This window comes from Protopterus annectens, chromosome 10.part0 (assembly GCF_019279795.1).
Source record: "Protopterus annectens isolate FY-2018-M chromosome 10.part0, PAN1.0, whole genome shotgun sequence".
Classification (NCBI taxonomy): Eukaryota; Metazoa; Chordata; order Ceratodontiformes; family Protopteridae; genus Protopterus; species Protopterus annectens.
Genome location: NC_056744.1, coordinates 1479509011 through 1479535260, shown reverse-complemented (window position 1 = coordinate 1479535260; position 26250 = coordinate 1479509011).

Here is a 26250-nt window from a genome sequence, read left to right as displayed (position 1 = left end):
CTAACAATGAGTACTGGCAGTGTGTAGAGCACTGTAAGTCATGTAAAAGGTATATGCTCTTTTCCATACTGTAGTGTGACCCTGGAGTTAGAATATATAGTTGGGGGGTGTGGGGGGCATAGCCCCCCACCTAGCTTGATTATATAGTCTCTGGTTTAATTTGATTTTGTTCAGTAAAACAAATACTGGCATAATATTAGAGAAATTCTTTAATATTATGCCAGATCATGATTAGAAAGTTCAATACAGCACTTTCTGAGTGCAGGGGGCATGTTCAATGTCCATGCACTGCTTGCACATGCCCCCTGCCTTCGTTCACAGTCTGTGTTTGTGTAGCTTAAACAGCAGTGTGCCTTTATGAATATGCAAGGCACACTGCTGTGCTACACAGACAAGAACCACTCTGTGCAGGAATGGCACTATTCCTGCATGGAGTTTGATGAATCCTGGGGATACTGTATAATTTACCCAATCTATGGATGGTTACTTAAAGTCATCCATAGCCAGGGTGTTTGGTTGTATTTTGAGTGACTCAATTAGATCCAAGTAAGCAGTGTGGATATCGTGGTTCATGGAGGGGAATCTATAGCTGACAATAACTTGGAAAAGGCTCTTTCCTATAGTTAGTTGTACATGGAGTAACTCTAGTAAATCATTCTGTTTAAACAATAAATCTGGAGGTGTATTTATCTTTGATGTATATTAATATTCCTCCTCCTTTAGTTTTCATGTGTTCATTTTGTAGTTGAAACACATGGAAGGAATTATATCCTGGTATGACCAGGGTGCTCTCCGTGGCCTTGAACCAGGTCTCTTTGACTGCACAGTTGTCTACATCTTCCAAGGTGAGGAGTGCCTCCAGTGAGTACAGTTTCACATTTAGACTCCTAGCATTTGGCAAGATAACATTAAGGTTGTTTTTTGAGGATATGTTTATGTTGGGAGTTTTGTTTTTGTGACTTTGCCTAAAAAGGCACTATGGGAAGGCAAGAGCCTTAGCCAGTAGCTGAAAGCCCAGAGGTGACAAGTAGTAACCATCTCTAGTAAAGCATCATGGTCTATCAATCATATCATCCCAGGTTGACAGATACTGGATCCCCTTAGAATGACACCACAGACTAAGCCAATTGTTGAAGTCAATCATTTTTTGTTTGTATTGACACATCATCCTAGGTGAAGGTAGAATGCTGCTTAAGGCTAGGGACATACTCACCTGGAACACATAATCAGAGAGCTCAGTCATGTCTCTCTTCGTATAGTCTAGTTAGGTATGCCTCAAGTCGAGAGCTCAGTCATGTCTCTCTTCGTATAGTCTGGTTAGGTATGTCTCAAGTCATTCACATCAATATGGATTATGAGAAAGTCTTAACAGTGCCATTTGTTGAGGGACTTGAGTGCATGTGTGATGTAGCAGATCGTTGCACCTGACAGACAGCTGAACATGACTGTTTCCTTATCCAGCCTGGTAAGTGGGACATCTGTGTGTCTGATAATGGAGTCACCTATGACTAAAATATTTTATGTTTTATTTTGTGTTTTGCCTTATGGGCATCTTTGGTGAAACACTGGTATGTGTAATTGTATGTATACTGTGATTTGCTAGGAGTGTATTAAATGAAGTGTGTTTACGTTTGGGAGGTCTCTGATCTTTAGGTAAGCTTCTAGTGAGAACCACTACATATGTAGGTATAGGTGTTGTACGCGTGGATGGTGCAGGAGGTAAAGTGTGTGAGCTGACAACCTGCTTAGTATCTGATATACTGATTTATAAGCAAGGTAGCCTAGATTCAAGATTTTTAATATAGATGCATGTTTCGCATATTAAATTTGTGTGAATTAGGAGAAGTGGGGTTGTCAGTGTACATGAGGCAATTGCTACATTGCCTCAGGATGCCTATGTCAATCAGGTTGGCTAGGGAAATGGTGGGAAATTGTCCATTTATGATGCTAGGTGAAGTACTGTGGTCAGTAACAGAGAGAGAACTAGAAGGGCCAGGTATGGCTGAGGAACAAGAAAAAGTTTTAAACTGTGAGGGGCTTACTGGGTAGACTTATGCAGGAACCTCAGATGCTCATATGAGTGTCTAAATGGGCAGTGAAGTAAAACAGCAAGAAACCTCCAATGGATAACAAGCAGTTGAACTGAGGGAAAATTATCTATCCAAGATTTTGCGTCTATAACAGCCAATGGTTATGAGCCACTGTGCAGTAGTGTGCAGTTATGCAGGTGGTGTGCACCATGCAAACCCATGCTGATGCAGGTAACAAGTAGCAACAAAATTAAACTGATTTCAAACACTCTAACCAATAGTAGCATACTAGACTGGACCTTTGTGCCAACAGTCACCACTCAGACAGGTTCTTAGCTAAACTCCACTCTCACCAGAGTGTAGGGGGTGGTCCTCTTTTGTGGATGAAAGCTGGATTAATGCTTAAAAACTATAAAAACAAACTGAGTCCAGCAAATCTGAACCAAGTCTATACTAGTACTAAAAGTGCAGGAAACAGCAAAAAACAGTAAAATACAGTTAAAAAATATCAACACACAGTAAAATGCAATGCAAGAAGTGCAGACCAAGTAAAAATTATACTTATTTTTCAGTAGTAGGCAATGGATGCTTCAGATAACACAGAGGATTGATTGTTCATTGCTAACCTCTGTGCAGCTCTGGAAAACAAAATTAAACTGATTTCAAACACTCTAACCAATAGTAACACACTACACTGGGCCCTGGGCCAACAATCACCACTCAGATAGGTCCTTAGCTATACTCTACTCTTTCTAGCATGTAGGAGAGACCCTTTTTTGTGGTGGAAAGCTGGATTAGTGCTCAGAAACTGTAAAAACAGACTGGGAATGACAAATCTGAACCAAGTCTATGCTAGACTAAAAGTACACCCTAAAAGGAACTACCAATCACTCACAAGTGGAAGTCATGGCAATGACCAGTTCATAACAATTTTGGCCAGTGTACTACCCACTGGCTCTTAAATAATTATTTGTTTTTTCTATAAAAATATATATATATTTTTTGTTTAAAATATTGTTTTTTTTGGATGGCTTTGTAAATAGACAAATTTGTAATTGTTGTATAGCTGCTCATCAATTACTGTAGTTTCTGTGGCTCTCTATTGAAATTCCAAAACCCATAAGTCTGAGTCTCAGAATTATGGAAACATAACTACAAAAACACAGATAAACAGTGACTGTCAAACATTGCTGTTCTCATTTAAAATTATTTTTGTAAGGAGCAAACTTCCCACCCTCATGTTCTATATACCAAATCTAAGATCACCATACCTCAGAAAAAACTCAAAGACATGGTAATCTTGGATACACTATATCTAAATCCACATATTCACTTATTCAGACTTACTCTATTGGGACTCACAGTAATGAGTCTTAGAATATCATACTGCTTCTGCCCTTGTGACTCTGTCCTATTTTTGACATTGTGTTTTATTTCTTATGTGTAGTAGCATAAATCCATCTGATACTGTTGCAACAATAGCCACTTTTTATATTCTTATCTGCTAGCTAATTATACTAAGTGGAGTTTTTTATGCCAAGGTCCTTCTAAAATGGCCTCTGCATAAAGGTTCATCATAGTAGACAACCAAACAGACAATAAGTAAAAGAATATATGAATTAAGTTAGGTCTTGAAAATAGCCATGCACATTTAATTGATAAGAAGCATTAAAAGACATTTCCCTTTCCACTGCAGTTAACCTCATTCCAGGGTAATTTCTGTCTCAAAATTATTACCTGTGTACAGATCAGTACCCTGCATTGTACAATATCTCTCGGTTTCTTCATTTCCATTTCACTGTTGCAGATGATAATGGTTCCCATCTCCCTATTCAGTATCTCTTATTGTTTATGAAAATAATTTGTCTGAGCACATGTGATATAGAGGACAGCACACTCTTAATGTTGTTCTTATTGCTTTATATCATGAACGTTTGCATTATTGATTGCATTAAAGTATTGTGAAATGTTTGTTGAAGAGCTGTTTATAAGAAAAGTTGACCTCTATTATATTCCTGCTATGTTGGCTACTGTTCCATTTTGCTTGGCCAGTAGACTGTACTGCATATGCCAGTTAGTCTCAGGAAATGACAGATATTTTACTTGCATCTCTTTGTTAATTGCTTTGTTCTGGCTATAAACTGATCTCAGTTATAAACTGACCTGACCATTGGAGGCATGCTTGGCTTTGCTTTGCTTCACTACCCTATCCCCTACTCCCCTCACCCTCTCTTGCTCTAATATTATACTTCCTACATACACATTTCACTTATGACTCTTATTCCAAAGCCCTTCCCAATGACCATACTAATTCTGTATATACACCTCTGTTTCCTGTTTCCTACTTCCCTATCTCTATTTAATATTTAGCCCAATTCCCTACCATCTTTCTCCCTTCATACTCCTTTGTACTATGTCCGTTTATAATCACAACCCTCCCTGATAGTGCCTATCTATTCCACATTGTATCTTTTTCTTTTTTCAAATAAACCCTCCTTTCTTCTTATTTTGATTACATTATTATACTCTAGGCTTTAATACCCCTCTGTTTGTTACATTCCAGAGAAGATAACTGGACAACCTACCTCTCTTATTTTATAAAAAATACTTCTCTCCTCACCTATCCTCTTCCAGCTTTTAGAATCCACCATCACTGAATCTCCTACTATCTTGCTACTTCTTTCTTTCTACATCCCCCACTGTCTGATACCTATAAAATATAGATTATTGTATGTAATTATGCTACTCTACAGCTTAGCTTCTATGCTTCTCTTCCATTGTGCCATCTTTCATCCTACCACAACTATATAATATATGATAACATCTCTCCATCTCTGTCCTAACCACCTATCTATACTTCCTCTCTACACATTGCACAAAACCTATTAAATATCGATCCTCATCTTAATTTCAAATACAGGCTGATTAATTCCAGTTCATCTCGAACTAAAACAAAGTTAAGTGCAAGAATCCTCTCCAGAAAATAAGCATGTATAATTCCACCATATAGTAAAATCCTTCTAGGAGGAGATATACACCCTAATCCTGGCTCCATCTATTACAATGAACACTAAGACAATTCTCTCCCACACATTTTTGTAACCCAACAACAGCCAATCCCCAACCCTGGTGATCTAAATTTTTGCTGCAATAAATGTTAGAAGTATAAGAAAAAAGAAAAAAAAAACTACTGAACTATGTGTCTGGATTACCCAGCATAAGTCTAATGTTCTCACTATAAATGAAACTTGCATTAAACCCAGAATAAACAACTCTAAAGCTATAACAACAAGGTATATCGACCACCGCACAGCCAGGCACCAAAGCAACGAAGTTCTGGTTTTAAACAATTTATTGGCAAGACTAAGCACTTTCACCATTTACATGGCATCCTCAGAGTCAAATAACACTAAATAGCTCTAAAGCTATACCTCCTGGCTTTAATATTATCGGTAATGACCATGTAAAGAGGAAGGGTGGTGGTGTTGCTTTAATATTTCCCAATATCTGCTACATTTCCCTTTATAGCAAACCAACACCACAATTCAGTTCAGCAGAGCTTCTTATTGCTTTTCTCAAAATAAATAATTATAAACAAGCATGTATTACTGCCCTTTATACCCTTCCTGGTGACAATACAGCTATACTGGAAGATATCCTACATAGGATATCCATAGCATTTTCACAATAAATAATTTTACTAGGTGTTGTGAATGTCAGTTGGATGGACATGCACTCTAACTTACCTACATCTAGCATGACCTTATATGGTTTTATGCAACTAATTAATAACCCCACACATTATAGCAAGACAACAAATTCTCTATTAGACTGGATCCTAGTGTCAGACCCTAGCAAGTACTCCATCACAGATACAATATCAGGCTCTCTTAGTGAGCACCTCCCAATCTATACAACATCTTACACATAAAGCTAAATGGCCTACTTATAAAACATCACTTAACCTTTCCAGGTTTGATCCAGAAATGTTCATTACTACATTATCATCTATTAACTAGAACTTCCCAAAAAATCCTACCGTTAGACGATGCTGTAATTGAATTCAGTTCGACATTTCTAAATATCCTAGATAGCCTTGCACGTCCTAGAAAGAAGAGAGTGAAAACAAATAATGCAATTTGTCTATCCAAAAAGAGCAAAATGCTAATGCAGAACAGAGAAAAAGCATGGAAAGAATGGCAAAAAATAAAACACCTCAATATCTTGAAAAATTTACAATGCTTCACAATCATACTAAAAAGCAAATAAATAAATACAAAAGACTATACGATAATAACATTCAGAATAATACTAAACACGACCCTAAAAAATTGTGGACATCCATTAAAGATATTTCACATCTCAGTCAAAAATTCCACCTAAACCCCACTCCTAATACGTCACCACTGATAGCTACAATACAGTTCAGCTCTTATTTTCCAGATAGTATAGCATCTCTAACTAAGGATTCCTCATCATCTAATAACCAACCCTGCCCAACAGCCACATATCATTACATCCATTTTCACCTTTAAAACTATGCCCGCATCATATACAAAACTACTCTTAAACAAACTTAAACTGTGCACTTCTTCAGCCGATGACCTTCAAAGTGAGTACCTAAAAACAGTAGCATTGCCAATCCTGTCTCAATCCTTATAAATAGGTCAATCCAGGAATCCCACATTCTCTCTCTCTGGAAAAAGTCACACATTATCCGTCTTCACAAAGGAGGAAATTCAACAGACAATATCTTTAGACGTATAACAATCTTATCTTCACTCACCAAAATACTTGAAAAATGTATTAAAAAACAATTGTTAGATTATCGCTTGCAGGAAGAACTCCTATCCCCTACACAACATGGCTTCTGTCCTTCCCATAGTACTAGCACTGTCCTTCTAACTTATATAGATACTGTCACTAAAGCTAGAGATAATGGCAATCTAGTCTCTCTTCCTTATTTCTATACTTGTCTAAAGCCTTTGACACTGCTTATCACAGCAAACTTCTACTTCAAATGTCTTCACTAGGTCTCTTTCAGCCCACCTTTCTGTGGTTCAAATGCTACCTGTCCAATAGGCATCAATATTTAAAATGGTACCCCATGCTCTCTTCTTACCTCCCAGTCACTACTGGTGTGCCATAAGGCTCTAGCCTTGGTCCCCTCCTCTTTAACATTTTCACCAACACCCTCTATACTTCCACACAACAGGCCACCCTAATACAATATGCAGATGAATCCACTCTCATCTGACACCATGGTACATCTTCAAAAAATTACTCAGGAAGCTTTAACAGCCACAGAAACATAGCTTTGTAACTTGCAACACATGCTCAGCCCATAAAAGACCAAACTACCACGTTTCCCCAAATCCTTCTCTCATGAAAAAAAACAAAAACAAAAAACAAATTTAAAGTCCTCTCTCTTGATAATACAACCATTAAATTCACTTCTCATAACTAAATATTAGAGGTGATAGAGGATGATAATTTTACATTTGACCTGCATATACAAAATTGCATAAGAAAAACTGATCAAAAACTAGGGATGCTTTACAAAGCCAAATCCTTTCTCAGCGACGCAACTAAAGCTACACTCGCCACTACTTATCTCCTCCTCACTCTTCTTTATGGCTTCCCATCCTTACTAACCTCTATGCTTCACAAAAATTAAAACTTGAACAATACTATAGCAAAGTTGCTAAATTTGCAGCACATAACTATTTCAGAAACCGCCACTGTATAGCACTGAAAAGCCTAAATTGGTTAGAATTGTCACATCAACTAACATATACACAACTTCTTACCACTTATAAAATTATCCATCATCCATCTGCCTGTTAGCACAAAACTATGTTTCCAATTAGTTATTGCAATCCATTGACCATAAACTCCTGTCTGTCTACAAACCTAGCAAATCTGCCCTACATTGTCTATACCCATACAAGGTTGCTAGGCCTGGAACTCCTTAACTGTATTCATCAGGTCAACACCCTCCCTCCCATTTTTCAAAACTACTCTGAAATACTTCCTAGCTAAAAGCTGGCTCTGTTCTTGGTCAAATAGAAGATAAACTGTATCCCTAAATGTGAACAGGTATCTTTTCATTCCTTACACTTCCTTACTCTCTCTTCTTCACTTACTTCCTTACTGCTGTTCAGTTCTCTTCCCTGACTTTCTCTCTAAATATACTATAAGCCTGTTTTTCCCTCACTTCATTTATTTTATTTATATTTATTTAATTTGTTGATTGGCTAGTCTAACTGGATATATGTCCATTTTCAGTAGAGGCCCGGGGAGATAAGCTCAGAGAAAAGAAAAACAAAATCATATATACAAAAATTAATGTAAACAATGCACATTGCAGGTACAGTACAGAGATACTCCAAACACAACACAGCAACCAAGCAGTTAACGGATGGATGCACTCGCCACTACGGAGACCAGTTCACGGAACTCTTTGTAAAACCTTTTATTTTGTACAAAACGCCAAACACTCCAAAAGCATGTACAGAGATAAGCAAAGAGGTCAAAAATTCATAACATAGTGCAAAAAATGCAGTACAATACAAAATGCAGGTTCAATACATAATATATAAAAAAGGCAGCTGATTATATCAAATATATTAGTAAAACAGTAGTCAAAATAATGAGTTTCCAGAAGATGTAAGTAATAGCATCTAGAAGGTTAAGGTTTGTTGTTATTAAGGAAAAATAACTTGATTAATGAGAAGAGAAGGGTAGGCAGAACCAAGTTAGAAGAGCTAGTTGATTAGTCAGGTTTAGTACAGGGACAAAACCAGTGTGTTCTGAGGAAAAGTTTCAGTTTGATTTTGAAAAGTGATATAGAGGGAAGTGAGGAACGTTCACTGGGAAGAAGGTTCCAGGATTTTCAGACAGTATTAGAGAAGACAGAGTCCCCAGCCCTGTTGTTTGATTTACAAATATTTACAAGAAGTTTATCTGATGATCGTAAGGTCTTCAGATTGTTATAGGGGATGATGAGGGTAGATAGTATAGGAAATTGATGGGTTGGTAAAGGGTTTTATGGGCAACAGTAAGTTGGTGGAATTTAAGCTGATGTTGTAATTCAAGCCATCCTAGCTGCTTTAGATTATAACAGTGGTAGGTTCTGAATGGGTTGCATGTACCAAATCTGGCTATGTTATTGTATGAGTTTTCCATTTTATTAAGATTGTTTTTAGATAGATTAGTGTATATGGGTAAGGCATAGAGGAGAGCAGAGATTAGATGAGTGTGAGAAATAGTTATTCTAACTGCAGGAGAGAGGATGGGTTTGATCCTCTAGAGAGAGCCTAGTTTTCTGTTAACAGTTTTTAGAGTATTGTTGATATGGGTGTCGAAGTTAAGGTTGTTATCTATGGTGATACCAAGTAGTTTGGTAGCTGGATCTGGGGATACGAGAGTACCATTATAGGATGCTACTGTGAAATTTATTGGGGAAGACTTACGAGTAGCAGTAAAAAGGAGGAGTTTTTGGGGTTCAGAAGGAGACAGCGATGTGTAAACCATTGTTCAACTGTGTTAACACCTTTTGGGTAAGGGATTGAAGTTCAGATATAGATGTGCCTGAGCATATGAATGTAGAATCGTCTGCGTATTGTATGGATGCAGCCTGGGGGATTGCTAGGTGAATGTCATTGATAAATATAGAAAAAGGAGGGGTCCTAATATGGACCCTTGAGGGACTCAAGGTTAATGGGCAGGTGGTTAGATAGAATGTTGCGCCAAAGCACAGCCTGTTGTTTGTTATTTAAGTAGGACTGAAACCATTTTATAGTGAGTGCATCTAGTGACAGGGATTTGAGGATATTTATAAGTATCTGGTGATTTACCATATTAAATGCCTTGGACAGATCGATAGTGTAGAGGAAAGCATATTGTGGTTACGGGTTTTGTTAATACAGTCAGTAAAGGAAATGAGGGCAGTAGTAGTGCTGTGGGAAGGTCTGAAACCATGTTGACAGCTGGAAAGTAAATTATTTTGGATTAGGTGGTCTAGCAATTGCCTGTGGATGCATTTTTCCATGATCTTTGCCAAAGAAGAATGTAGGGCTATGGGACAGTAATTGGAGAATTCAGTAAAGTTTCTGACAGTATTAACAGATAAACTATGTTCCTAACCACCTATCTATACTTCCTCTCTACACATTGCACCAAACCTATTAAATATCGATCCTCATCTTAATTTCAAATACAGGCTGATTAATTCCAGTTCATCTCGAACTAAAACAAAGTTAAGTGCAAGAATCCACTCCAGAAAATAAGCATGTATAATTCCACCATATAGTAAAATCCTTCTAGGAGGAGATATACACCCTAATCCTGGCTCCTGAAGGGGGATAATATGGGAGACTTTCCAGATTCTATGGATGTGTCCTTCACTGAATGTTCTGTTGATGAGATAGGCAATGGATTAGGCTGATTTTTGTAGATATTCAGTGGGTAGTTGGTCTGCTGAAGGAGAGCATGGTTTCAGTTTTAGGATAAGGGTAAGAATATATGTTGTTGGGACTGGTTGATGAGAAATGGAAGGGTATGATAGTGTTAGAGTTAGATATAGTTAAGCTCTGAGGTGATAACTGACTGGCAAGAGTTTGAATGGCCTCAGTGAAAAAGGTATTGAAGGCACTGGCAGTATGCTCGGGATTCTCCTGGTCTGTGCCTTGTGGGTTTGGTGTGATGGATTGACCTGGGTGTAATAGTTGGTTAATACTCACCCAGAACTTTTGTGGCTTATTATGGTGAGTCTGCTGGAATTGTAGGTAGTAGTTTCTTTTGTCAGACAGTATAGCTTTTTTAGTGTTATTTCTCAGTTGTGTGAAGTTTTGTTGGTCTACAGCGTTTTTAGTCATACAATATTTATTCCAGCATTTATTAATGAGATGGATTTTTGCTTGGTTTCTTTTGAAAGCCATGGGGCAGATTTAGTTCTCATTCTGATAGAGCGGGTTGGTGCATGGTAGTCTAGTATGGTTAGGAAGTTAGAATTAAAGTATTTAACAGCTTCCTCCAGTGGGAGGTATTTTAAGGGAGACCAGTTACATGTTCTTAATTCTCTTTGGAAGAGATTGGGATTAAAGTTTTTCTTGGTTCTAATTGTCCTAAAAGTGGATGGAATGGGTAGATTGGTTTTAAGCCTGATGATACAGGTAATCATCAGGGAGGGTTCCAGCTTCATATGTCTGGCAATGATTATTTATGAGAATACAATCTAAGGTACTTTCTTTCTTATTAGACTTGTTTATCCTGGTAGGGGAGGTAATGGTTTGAGAAAAAACAAATAGGTTAATATGAGTGGTAGGGTAGCTACTGCTACAGCTCTTCTAATCAATGTTAAAATCACCTAGGATTATGGTTTCTTTGGGTAAGTTTTCAGATAACCAGCAAAGGATATATTCTATGGTGGCAATGTTATTACCAGGAAGTAGATAGATACAGATAATATAAATGGATTTGAATGTGTTAAGTTGAAGCTTGGTAATAAGAATTTCAGCATTATAGCCTTGAGGTGGTTTATAGTCATAGGTAGTAATCTGTAACCCTGATTTAAATAGGATAGCTATCCCACCACCCTTCTTGGTTGCTCGGTCAAGTCGTAAGATATTATAACCGGGTGGGATGACTTCACTGTCTTTAGTTACAGGCTTTAACCAAGTTTCTGTTAAATAATGTCAAAGGAGTAGACTTCCAAGAGAGCATGGAGTTATGCAACTTTGTTATTTATGCTACGTATATTGAGGTGAGCTATTAAGAGTGAGTTTGGTGGTTTGATAAGGGAATGAATAGTAGAGGGATTGTGGTTGAGGAGTTGAGTGGTAGTAGCAGTTGTTGGACCTGGGTTTGGGTGAATGTCTCCATCTTTTAAAGAGAGGAGTTCTATTTGAAATCTAGGATTTGGGAATTTCCTATATAGGTTTAGAGATTTTCTGGGATTGGGAGAGTTATATCTAATGTGGGATATTCTATGATATTTTGCCAGTAGATAGCTGGGTGTAGATGTTATGTCAACATGGTTAGTGAGGATAGGTAGAGAAGGAGAGTTAGTTAGCTTATTGGGGTAGTGAAGGTGTGGATATACTGGGTGTTCATAGGAGTGTACACAAGGATACGACTACTCCAAACCAAGAAGCCAGGGAGTCACCAATAAGTGTCCAGTCACCTCTAAATAAAAAATGTTTATTCCACAACGAAAAACAACCAAACAACGTCAGTGAAAATAATAACAGTTAAGCGCTTTCGCCCATCTACATGGGCTTCATCAGAACACCATGTTTAGTAAAAAGATGCCTTATAATACAAAATTGGTGCCAAAATCAGCTTTATTTAAACATTTCCTTTTCAAAAATTCTTAAAGCTGTACCAACCTACATAAAGAACCCATTCTTACCAACTAAGAATATACATTTAATAACCGTTCATATGACCTACGCTTAAATCCAAACTGTATCCCTTAATGTTAATAACATGTATAATGAATATTAAAAAAATGTTAAAATTTTATAAAATCAAATTATTAAAATGCTTTTTAAGACTACCCATCCTGCTGTCAAAACCCACATATTTCATATACTTTAAATCCTACAATATAGCCTTGACCTGATAAAAATATGTACAATTACATGTCATGAGACAATGCTGGGGATTAAAAAAATAAAAATAAAGTAAAAACCTGATTGTGCCTGGGTATAGAAAAAATCCTGTTAAATTTGTTGTGCTTGAACACATGAGTTCATCCGAATATGTTCGCAATAGACGCTATGCCAATTAGTAGTGGTATATAAAATATATACAAAATATATCTATCTTATCTGTCATCAAACCACCACACAAAAACCACTATATAGTTTAGTAGTGCTACACTATATAAATCCTATTGTCGCCTTGTTGGTTACAATGATATATACTAAGTATGTACTTTGCATACAAACTAATACGTAGTATTAATAACTAAACAGATATAAAAATATATCTAAAAACAATGTATGCAAAAATTTTGTTTACATACTGAAAATGCAAGCAACTAGTGTATTCGAAAGGAATAGTAATATATATCTAACGGAAGATGTATAATAGATAATTGCTTATGTTTCCTAATTGTAAGCATATTTGGAACATTGTAAATATTGATGATCGTTAGAATATAGGAATTTAATAGATGTTAGGAAGACAATCCCGGTTGGATCATAATTTTAATTCATTTCCAATATGGGCTTGCACGAAATGAAATCATTAAGCCCAGGTGGTGTTGTTGCATACAAAAACAACTGCCACCAAGTTTCCCTGTAGCTTAATGCGGTCTTATAATCTCCTCCCCTGGGATCCTTCCTAATGGTGTCTATAATAGCAAATTTGAATTCATGCGTATTACCTTTCATTTATATGTGTCTGTATAAAGCATTAGTGGGGTCCTTCATCTTGATGTTATACATATGTTCATATATCCATTTTTAAGACATCCCTCTGTCTTCCTCACATAATAACTTGCACATTCACTGCACAAAGCCATATAAACCACCATTTTCGTGTTACAATTTCCTTTAACAAATTTAACTGTAGGCCTAAATATATTTTGTATTACCACTTCTTCTTTATCAAAAATATGTCTACATTGATTGCATGATCCACATTTTGTGGTATGATGAACCTTCCCACTGTTTCCATCACTATTAACTAATCTATGTTGCTCCAAATAACCTTTGATATTTTTCCCCATCTTGAAAACTACTCCTGGTTTTGTACCTATTATTTCAGATAGGTGAGAATCTCCTGTAATCAAATACCAATATTTATTTATAATGTTTATCAATTCCTTAGCAATTGGACTATATAGTATAATGAGAGATCTCTGATGTTGGTCTGCCTCATTATACTTCCTGTTTGTGTTCTTGAAAAACTTTTGTACCAGATTGTTATCTGTACCAGATCCTAATAAGGGTTTATATTTTCTACCCCATTCTTGTAAAACATATTGTCCCATGTCATGCATCATTTCTAATGGGTATCCCATCTCCTGAAAAATATCCATTATAGATTGAATTTCATCTGCTAGTATATTGTAATCTGATGTCATACGTATAGCTCTTATACATTGTCCTTTGTAAATATTGTATTTTAACTTTTCTGGATGAAAACTACCATATTCAAGATAGTTATTGGAAAATGTATTTTTCCGATGGATTTTAGAATGTAAACCACCTTTATTTTTGTAAATGTATGTATCCAGATAGGCAATTCCTTCATAACTATGAGAATATGTGAATTTAAGAAAATCACTACTGCTGTTCAAAAATTGGATGAATTCGTCAAACTTATCCATACTTGCATTCCATAAAATATATATATATATATATATATATTGTTCAAAAATCTGGAATAGTGTATAATACTAGAGTAGTGTGCACTAGGGAACACGATGTTGTCTTCCCAGTCAAGCATAACCAGGTTGGCAAATACGGGAGCACAAGCTGCTCCCATAGCTACCCCCCTGGTCTGCCTGAAGTGCTCACCCTCGAAGTATATGAAGTTGTTATCTAACACTATATTCATACATTCCATTACTAAACTGACTTAATCCCAATTTAGGTCCGAATGTTTCATAATGCTGTTGCAAAAGGCTTCAAGTCCTGCTTGTTTGGGGATACAAAAAAAAGGTCGATGACATTGATGGTGACAAATGTCAATCCATCCTTCCAAGATTGGGTGGGATACTTACTTAGAAACTCCCACGAGTCTTTTACCATATGTGGTATTTTATTGTATATCTGTTTTAATCTTACATCTATAAGTTTACCCACAGGAAATGTTTTCGACTTGCTACCTGATATAATAGGTCGAAATGGTGGGTCTAATGTGTTCTTATGAGCCTAGGGTGCTTAACCTTCAAAAACTTGTATGTATCCTTTGTTATTCTGTCATCAATGGAAAATTCTTCTATATAAGAATCTATTCTTTGATATGCGATGTTAATCTCATTGATAGAGATTGGTTCATAATTACCTGTACCGTATAGAATATCATACATTCTTTTGGTGTATTCGATGTTATCATATAAAACAATAAAACAGCCCCCTCCCCCCCACCCACCTTTGTCAGGTTTCATAACCTTAATACTAGTATCTGATTGAAGTTCATTTAATGTTTTCCTTTATTTTTTAGTCAAATTACTGGTGAATTTCATTTTCTTACATTCACTATACAAGTTATAAGTCTCCCTAGTCACTATTTTTTCATAGGTTTCTATAATAGGGTGACTAGGAGTTACATAAGTACTCTTTTGACAGATCCCTATGTCAACGATAGATGATTCATTATTGTTATTTCTTGTAATTTTTGCCCTATCTTTGTACATTATTGCTGAATTCATCTTTCTGTGACTAGGGAGACTTATAACTTGTATAAGAGCAGGTCTAGGACTTATGAAATGTAGTGTATTTAAAGAAGAATAACAGAGGGATAAGCAGGAGATAAAGGAAGGGATAAGTGGACAGATCTAGTATTGCAGGCAGTTTTGTAAGGGAGCTAGCTGGTTTAGAACTAGGGAAGGAATAATAGCTAATAAAAGTGGTTACTATGAAGTAGAGGAGGTGTTTTAGTTACAGGGTAGATAGGAGGGGGGGGGGGTAAAGGCTGCTGGATGTCAAAGCATGCTTTAGAACCCCTGAAGCAATAGTAGACAGTAGTCAGCTTTACAAGCAGGACTTAAGACAACCACATAATTTCTTGCTTCCTTGAGAGAGGGTGCAGGGAATATAAGGCTGTGAGATGAGACCGCAGGTATTTGGATTGAATATTCATATTGCAATTCTTATTTATATTAGACCAACTTACCTTTAGTTTCTCTACAAACTGTCTAAAATTTCTCTAAATATTAAATGATTGTCATATACCTTATATCGATTTTAACCAATGTTTTTATATTGTGTCTAATTTGTTATAATTATTTAAATTGCAGATATTTTTGTTTTATTTTTGAAGACTGTAAAATTATTGTTCTTAAATATTTTGTAATAATTAGGAGCTTTTCTCCCTGGGCCTCCTTTGAGAACCTGTCAGGCTTTCCTGGTGATCAAATGTCAATAAATAAATAAATAATACTGCAGCACTACAGAAAAAAAGTGGGGTTTTGTAAGACAATTGTTACTGTTATCCATGTAATTCTAAATCATCAAAAACAATGTAGAATGCTACAGAAACTGCCTGAAGTTTCCTAATCTAGGGTTGCCACCTCCCCCTCTTTCTTCATAACAATATTGATCTGAGCAGATGCTTCATGCCAAAAAAAGGCAAATATCCTGATATTTTTGGATGACAAATATTTTTTATCACAGCAAATTATGGTACAGTATCTGAAACACCTTAATATGTAATAGATTAATAGGTTCATAGGTTCATAGGTGTGTACTAAGCTAATGGCCCTGGAGCCTTTACAAGCCTAGCCCATAGGATTACCCAGGCATCGTGCCACCCAACCTTAGTTCTCAGTGTCTCTGTCGAGTAAAGCCATTGGAGTGATCCCTGGGTTGAATTTTCTATTTCCCATCCACTCATCAAGATTTCTCTTGAAGAGGGCCAGTGAGGTGCTCTGCTTGACATGTATGGAAAGTCTATTCCATAGCATGGGCAGTCTCTGGGTTATGTCCCTCCAGCATGTTCTGTTGATTGTGGTAATGAGGTTGAGGTCTCTGGAGCATGTGATGTGGAGGGATTTGGATTTCTTTAGCTGTAGCATTTCTAACACAGCTGGGTCAGACATGGCTTTGTAAGTCAAGAAGAGATCATCTCTAAGTAGGCAATATGAGACAAGGAATAGTTGGAGTTTTTTGAGTGTGTCCATACAGGACAAATGTTTAAGGCCTAGGATCCTCTTTGTGACATATTTTTTGGCATTGAGCTTAAAGCCATGGTTCTGACACCAGTCGTTGGTCTCAGTGAGGCCTTTCTGTAGGATGTTAGCATCAATTGGGAAGTTAATAACAGCTCCCCAACTTGCAATTGTCTGTGAACTTTGTCAGCCAGAGTCCCTTTGTGCTGGCCTGGACATCCAAGAAGTAGATACCAAACAGGAGAGGACTCAGAACCGAACCCTGTGGGACTCCACTTGTGACTGGTTGGCAGTCTGACTTGGAGTCAGCTACTTTCATACTGTGGGTTCTACCTGTAAGCCAGTTTGCAACCCACCTAGTGATATAGAGGTTGATGCCTAACTTAGTGAGTTTTTCTATGATTACTGAGTGGGGAATGGTATCAAAGGCCTTGGCCAGATCAAGGTAGGGTGTATGAACCACCTTGCCTTCATCCACAGCTCTGGTGACTGACTCAAAGAAGTTGACCAAGTTGAGCAGGCATGATCTACCCTTCACAAAATCAAACTGTGTGGGATCCAGAGTTTGGAGATTCCCTATATCCTTGTTTATTAGGTCCATGATGATGCGTTCCATAGCTTTGTATATGAAGTAACCAAACCTTTTAAACATGTATTTTTGTAATGAAGTATGATTAAATAATTTGTTAAAGTTAAGGCTCTGCATTTTCCTTAAAACCTCATATCTCAATAAGAATTGTCTCACTTTTATGCATCTGAAAATGTAGTTAACCTATATGAAGTGTAAACTGTCATTCGCTGATAACTGAACAAAGCTGCTTTTCCTAACATTTCAATTAATAAAGGGCAGAGGATGGTTTATTTGAATACCTAACATTACATCCAGTTTAAATATTCTGTCTGGAATAAAATTCAGAGGCAGTATCAAAAGCTTTTTCACCAAAGTAATAGATGGAAATAAATAAATAAACTAGATAGATTACAATTAGTACAAATCAGGCTGGTATGTAAAAAAAACAAAGCCTGTTGCTGTTTTCACAGACTGTGTTACGAAGTCATTAACTCAAATCATTGTCATTATCTGACCTATTTTGCTTTGGATATCATATTATGGAGACAGAAACCTACACTGCAGGAACAAGACATATAGGGTGAAAAAAAAAATCCTGTCAGGTTGTTAGTCCACATCATGCCCCTTTGGGGATTAAAAAATTACAAAATAATAGTGAAAACGTAGACTGTCAATGCATAATTAGTACTGTAGAGATGAAGATGCCCGGAAAAATATACTTTTTTTTCTGTTTCTGAGTGGAGTGTTTTTTTTAGTAAGAGTCTCAACAGAAGTAACATTAAGAACATTTTCAGCAGCATGAGCAGGAGCAGTCTGGTTTGACCATGCCGTAAAAAGAATTGCATCATAATCCATCTTTATTGTCTAAACACACACATCACCTATTATCAGAATTCAGTATGGCAAGTTAAATAAAGTGCTTTGAATAATAAAATATTATTCACTATTTCTTGTACTGAAAGCATACTTTATAGCTATAGATATTAGTACATAAATATTTTATGTAAAATGTAAAAAAATAGGTCTAGGTAGACTACTAAGTATTTAGAGAAACCGATGTGCATTCAGATTTTTCTTCATAGTCTTCAGGTAATTAGTGTGGCTTTTAGGGCTTTTTGCTTCCAGAGAGCATTTATACAAGATGGTAGCAAGCTTCGTGAAATATTTCTAAGAAGGTTTATCACTTCTTACAACAAGGTAAGACACAGGTTCATCAACTGTAACTTCAACAGTTATGTGAAATGTATTTTGGTTACAAACGTGTGACCCCCCCCCCTGCATTGCTGCACTGATTCTTCATCTCTTTTTTAGGTTCATTGACAGTATTACACTCTGAGACTCAAGCTCTGTCTTATCTACTTTCTTCATGTTTCTTCATAAATGAAGTATTACCTCTAATCACAGTACAAGCCACAGCTCTGAATAGCTCACAGTTATTCTTGTGATCCACATTGAACTATAGCTGTTGTTCTTTTAATAGACATCATTTTGATCAGCTTCTGAGCCCAGCTCTGTGGTATAGAATGATAAAACCCTGACTATGACCGGGATGATCTATGTTTGAAGAGCAGCTTGAATGCTGGAAGAGCTGTGTGGACTAGGGTGAGGGGTGGAAGTGAGCATCTGGAAATGGCTAGACCATCCTGGGTGGAGGAAATGGTAGTTCTGGTAGCTTGACTGCCACCTTGCAAATGGAGGCTTGCACGGTGAAAAATCAGCCATTACCAGGGACATGAGATTGGTGATGCCAAGCTGGTGGCAGCCCTCAGCAAGTGTGGATGGTGAAGGGATGCCATGGTCTCATGGTAATGTCAGTGCTCACATCAGACACCTGAAACTGAGGTAAGGGCTTAAAGAAACACCCCTGTTGCAAATGTCCTGGATGATACTGGTTGCAAACAGGGGGAAGTGGAACCATGTAGTTTTCTGGTCTGGGGAGAATTAGGATCTGTCCTGAGATGGGAATAGACTCAGTGTGGTGGGGTGAAGTCAAATCCACAGACTACTTGACAAGTACACCCCTCCAACAGCAGATGGATGGACAGTCATCAGCAGGATCAGAAACTCCTCCATGGCTGCCTGGATGACAGCATCCTCTATTTTGCTCTCAATCAGCTGGTGTGAAACCAGAAATTGAGAACAAATAGGCTCAAGATCTATGGGAGGAGGGTCTGATGGTCAAGAGGCTTAGATGAAAAAAGCATATGTGTAGAATATGCATGTGTGTTATATATTTAAGAAGCCACAAAAACAAAAGAACTCTAGAACGGTGCTGTTATGTATCCAAAAATTTTAATAAAACTCTGCCATAAAAAACATACAAACTTCTGAGAGGTAAGCGGTTTCGGGTGTTAACCCTTCATCAGACAAAGGTACACAATTTAAATAAGAACACAGTCAATGAACAATTAGTGAAATCAATTCAGTAAAAAACCCGCCTATTTTTTAAGGTGGGTTTAATAGGAACAGCATCATTGAGCCCTGGATTCCTATGTGCCATAAACTCTAGGATCTTCCTTGACTCTATCTGTTCTGTGTAGTGTTTTATATCACCTCCCCTCTTGTTAAGCCTTACATTGACTATGGCCCTAAAAGTAAAACAATGTGTAGGATGTTCACTAATATGTCTGAACAAAGCATTATGTGTATCCTTGTTTCTTATACTAGAAAGATGTTGCAATATTCTAACTTTGAACATATTATTCGTCTTGCCCACGTAAAGACATGGGCAGGACTTACAATTAGCCAGATACACTATATCCTTAGTCCTGCAAGTGGCTTTAGCTTTCAACATATAGGTCCTATTAGTAACAGGATGTATAAAAGAGACATCTTGAGAAATATAAGGGCAGGCCTTGCATCTACCACAAGGCTTACTGCCTACAGATAAAGCAGGGGTATAAGATAAACTAACATGTTCCCCACATAGAATGTCTTTTAGCCTCTTATTCTTCCTATATCCAAATACTGGAGTCGGCCCTACTATGGTGTTGATTCTATCATCACTAGTAAGGATGTTCCAGTTGTCCCTTATAATTCCAGTGATATCTTTTATATCACTACTATAAGTGAACATAACCTTACATCTAGCGTCCTGTTTCATTTCTCTTGAAGGTATAGCTAAGTCCCTAGCAGGCCTAGATAACCAGGGCTTATATTTATGACCCCTTTTATCTCTATGCTTCTCTATAACATCTTTGACCATGGTTTCATTATACCCCTCTCTACAAAAAGACCCTTCAAACTCTCCAATTCATTGTTGAAACAAATATCATCCGTGCAGTTCCTAGATAACCTGGCTAGCTGTCCTTGTACTATGTTGGGAAAAGTGTATCGTGGATGCATACTATCAAAAGTTAAAATGTATTTTTCCAACACCCCTTCCTATACAGACTGGTAGAAAAACCTTGTAAAGTCTGTGTTATTGTGACATCTAAGAAGTCTATCTCAGTATAAGATGTTACTTCCATAAACTTAAAGAAATCTGTTGTGGAGTGTAGAAAATCAATAAATAATTTAAGGGAGATGGTATCACCCTTCCACAAAATAAAAACATCATCCACAAAGCATTTATAAAAGCCAATATATGGCTTCCATTCTCTATTGTTAAAAATGTACAGATTCTCCCAATAGGCTAGTACCAGGTTGGCATAGGTGTTCTCACAGGGTGTGCCCATGGCTACACCCTGTGCTTGCCTATATGTCTGTTCTAGACCTAAAAATACATTATTTTCCAAAACTAACCTAAGTATAGTTGTAACCTGTTTGATATAATGATCTAGGGCTCCATTTTCTCTCAACAATGTATCAATAGCCATTATGCCATAATCATTATGTATAACCGTGAAAAGGCTCTGTACGTCCAATGTAACCATGAGATAATGTGAATCATGAGGGGCCCTAACTAACCCTCCAAGTGCCTTCAAAAAATCTCCTGTGTCTGTTAATATGTTTTCCATTTTATTAACATATGGCCTAAGTGTGGTTTCTAACCATACAGAGGCATTTTCTGTGACCCATTTTCTACCTGATACTATGGGTCGTATCGGGGGGTCTGTCAAAGATTTATGTATCTTAGGCAGGCCTTTGAAGAGCGGTATAACAACCCCTTCCATTCTAAGAAAATTGTATAACTCTTCACTTATGACCATGTCATCCAAGAGTTCTTCCAAGGTCTTGTGGACTTTCTCTATCATATGTTTCGCCATTAAAGGGTTCATTAATCTATAGGTGTGTGTGTCAGATAGTAACTGGCTTAGTTTGTTGTGATATACCAATGTATCCATCACAACTATGGCCCCTCCTTTATCAGCCATCTTAATGGTAATATCTCTATTATCACATACATTTTGGAGGGCTTGTCTCTGTAATGCAGTTAAATTATAATATTTCTGAGTACTACCGTTATGAAAGTATGCCATAAGGTCCCTTTCACAGGCATTAATAAACAGTTGTAAAGATGGTGTCAATGGAGGAACAAACGTGCTGGGCTGTCTAAGTGTGGAACTACTATTAACAACACTGCCAAACATATTTCTAAGAGCCACTCTCCTGCAAGAAAGCATGAGATCCATGACTACATCTTGATAATTGCAAGTCCTGCTCGGGACAAATGACAAACCCTTGTTCAACACATATAACTCCTCAGCATTCAAAACATATGAGGACAAATTATATACAATATTATCATTGTCGCAGTTACCACAAGTAGTCACTCTAATGTTCTCCGCTTCTTGCGCGGGTCTCTGCCTTCGCTTAAGGAGCGTTTCCACGCCCCTGTCTTCTTTTTCACGGGTACTGGTAGAGTTTCCAAAAAATGTCGTTCTGCCGAAGGAATCTTGGGCCGTGCGCCCAAGCATTCATCATTCACCGTTGTCGTGTTTGCAGAATCCACTGCGAATGGTGTCTCCGACATAGTGGCATTATCCACCTGACGGGAAGCCATAGACGCATTCATGTCTCTAACATCAAGGGACTGAACAATTGCTACTGCATTCTCGGAAACGTGTGCTGCGTCAGCTGCAGAAATCACGTGACCACGTGATTCAGACATAATTACATGCAAACAAGTGGAGTTCGATGCCTCTGGATGTTCCGTTTACCATTAGAGTTATCAGAAATACTAGAAGCTGTAGCAAAGGCTCTGTATGGCTGTTTGTTGGTGGTGACATTTCTGTTGGGCAAATCCCCCGTGGTTCTAGCCCAAACAAAAATCTCTCCATTGGAGAAGTCAGTATAGTCTCTAGTAAGTTTGTTCATCTTGGTTGTTTTTAGTTTATTATCGCTATCACGTAGAGAGCGGTAAACCTCTTCTAATTTCTGTGAGTAACCATTACCAATAAAGTCATTACACAGTTTATGTTGTAACGCACCTGTTTCTTGTTTACAGGTGGCTATCTCAGGTGCAAAAAATTCAATGAGGAGTTCCATATATTGAAAGCTAGTTTTTATGTTAATAAGTTGCCATCTTGCCAACAATGTAGGATAGCAATCTCCCTGCGTAGGCATACAGAGTACTCTCATGCCACGGGGTACAATACCATATGAAAGACATGCTTCAAAATGAAAAGTTTGCCATAAGAGGTGTTGTAGCCTCCCCATTTTATAGTTGTAGTCCCTGAGGAGTTCCTCAAAATTTTTATCAACTGTTGCTGGTATAGAGTTACTCAAACCAGTGTCTTTCAAAGTCACAAAACCCATCTGTAACAGAGGGTTGTCCACAGGTAAAAGATTAGGAAAATTCCTACCATGGGAACACTGTTGTAAACCATCATTGTCCATAATTCCACTAACAGAACGTTGCTCCACAGACATAACAGCTCAGCACCAATAAAGCACAAAACTGTAGTAAATCCAAAAAACAAATGCTTGGTGCTGATACCCCAACCAGAGAACAACGATTGAGAAGCCACAAAAACAAAAGAACTCTGGAACGGTGCTGTTATGTATCCAAAAATTTTAATAAAATTCTGCCATAAAAAACCTACAAACTTCTGAGAGGTAAGCGCTTTCGGGTGTTAACCCTTCATCAGACAAAGGTAAAATGGTGCAGAACACAATTTAAATAAGAACACAGTCAATGGACAATTAGTGAAATCAATTCAGTAAAAAACCCGCCTATTTTTTAAGGTGGGTTTAATAGGAACAACATCATTGAGCCCTGGATTCTCATGTGCCATAAACTCTAGGATCTTCCTTGACTATCTGTTCTGTGTAGTGTTTTATATCACCTCCCCTCTTGTTAAGCCTTACATTGACTATGGCCCTAAAAGTAAAACAATGTGTAGGATGTTCACTAATATGTCTGAACAAAGCATTATGTGTATCCTTGTTTCTTATACTAGAAAGATGTTGCAATATTCTAACTTTGAACATATTATTCGTCTTGCCCACGTAAAAACATGGGCAGGACTTACAATTAGCCAGATACACTATATCCTTAGTCCTTCAAGTGGCTTTAGCTTTCAACATATAGGTCCTATTAGTAACAGGATGTATAAAAGAGACATCTTGAGAAATATAAGGGCAGGCCTTGCATCTACCACAAGGCTTACTGCCTACAGATAAAGCAGGGGTATAAGATAAACTAACATGTTCCCCACATAGAATGTCTTTTAGACTCTTATTCTTCCTATATCCAAATACTGGAGTCGGCCCTACTATGGTGTTGATTCTATCATCACTAGTAAGGATGTTCCAGTTGTCCCTTATAATTCCAGTGATATCTTTTATATCACTACTATAAGTGAACATAACCTTACATCTAGCATCCTGTTTCATTTCTCTTGAAGGTATAGCTAAGTCCCTAGCAGGCCTAGATAACCAGGGCTTATATTTATGACCCCTTTTATCTCTATGCTTCTCTATAACATCTTTGACCATGGTTTCATTATACCCCCTCGCTACAAAAAGACCCTTCAAACTCTCCAATTCATTGTTGAAACAAATATCATCCGTGCAGTTCCTAGATAACCTGGCTAGCTGTCCTTGTACTATGTTGGGAAAAGTGTATCGTGGATGCATACTATCAAAAGTTAAAAATGTATTTTTCCAACACCCCTTCCTATACAGACTGGTAGAAAAACCTTGTAAAGTCTGTGTTATTGTGACATCTAAGAAGTCTATCTCAGTATAAGATGTTACTTCCGTAAACTTAAAGAAATCTGTTGTGGAGTGTAGAAAATCAATAAATAATTTAAGGGAGATGGTATCACCCTTCCACAAAATAAAAACATCATCCACAAAGCGTTTATAAAAGCCAATATATGGCTTCCATTCTCTATTGTTAAAAATGTACAGATTCTCCCAATAGGCTAGTACCAGGTTGGCATAGGTGTTCGCACAGGGAGTGCCCATGGCTACACCCTGTGCTTGCCTATATGTCTGTTCTAGACCCAAAAATACATTATTTTCCAAAACTAACCTAAGTATAGTATAGAATCAACACCATAGTAGGGCCGACTCCAGTATTTGGATATAGGAAGAATAAGAGGCTAAAAGACATTCTATGTGGGGAACATGTTAGTTTATCTTATACCCCTGCTTTATCTGTAGGCAGTAAGCCTTGTGGTAGATGCAAGGCCTGCCCTTATATTTCTCAAGATGTCTCTTTTATACATCCTGTTACTAATAGGACCTATATGTTGAAAGCTAAAGCCACTTGCAGGACTAAGGATATAGTGTATCTGGCTAATTGTAAGTCCTGCCCATGTTTTTACGTGGGCAAGACGAATAATATGTTCAAAGTTAGAATATTGCAACATCTTTCTAGTATAAGAAACAAGGATACACATAATGCTTTGTTCAGACATATTAGTGAACATCCTACACATTGTTTTACTTTTAGGGCCATAGTCAATGTAAGGCTTAACAAGAGGGGAGGTGATATAAAACACTACACAGAACAGATAGAGTCAAGGAAGATCCTAGAGTTTATGGCACATGAGAATCCAGGGCTCAATGATGTTGTTCCTATTAAACCCACCTTAAAAAATAGGCGGGTTTTTTACTGAATTGATTTCACTAATTGTTCATTGACTGTGTTCTTATTTAAATTGTGTTCTGCACCATTTTACCTTTGTCTGATGAAGGGTTAACACCCGAAAGTGCTTACCTCTCAGAAGTTTGTATGTTTTTTATGGCAGAGTTTTATTAAAATTTTTGGATACATAACAGCACCGTTCCAGAGTTCTTTTGTTTTTCTGGCTTCTCAATCATTGTTCTCTGGTTGGGGTATCAGCACCAAGCATTTGTTTTTTGGATTTACTACAGTTTTGTGCTTTATTGGTGCTGAGCTGTTATGTCTGTGGAGCAACGTTCTGTTAGTGGAATTATGGACAATGATGGTTTACAACAGTGTTCCCATGGTAGGAATTTTCCTAATCTTTTACCTGTGGACAACCCTCTGTTACAGATGGGTTTTGTGACTTTGAAAGACACTGGTTTGAGTAACTCTATACCAGCAACAGTTGATAAAAATTTTGAGGAACTCCTCAGGGACTACAACTATAAAATGGGGAGGCTACAATGCCTCTTATGGCAAACTTTTCATTTTGAAGCATGTCTTTCATATGGTATTGTACCCCGTGGCATGAGAGTACTCTGTATGCCTACGCAGGGAGATCGCTATCCTACATTGTTGGCAAGATGGCAACTTATTAACATAAAACTAGCTTTCAATATATGGAACTCCTTATTGAATTTTTGCACCTGAGATAGCCACCTTGAAACAAGAAACAGGTGCGTTACAACATAAACTGTGTAATGACTTTATAGGTAATGGTTACTCACAGAAATTAGAA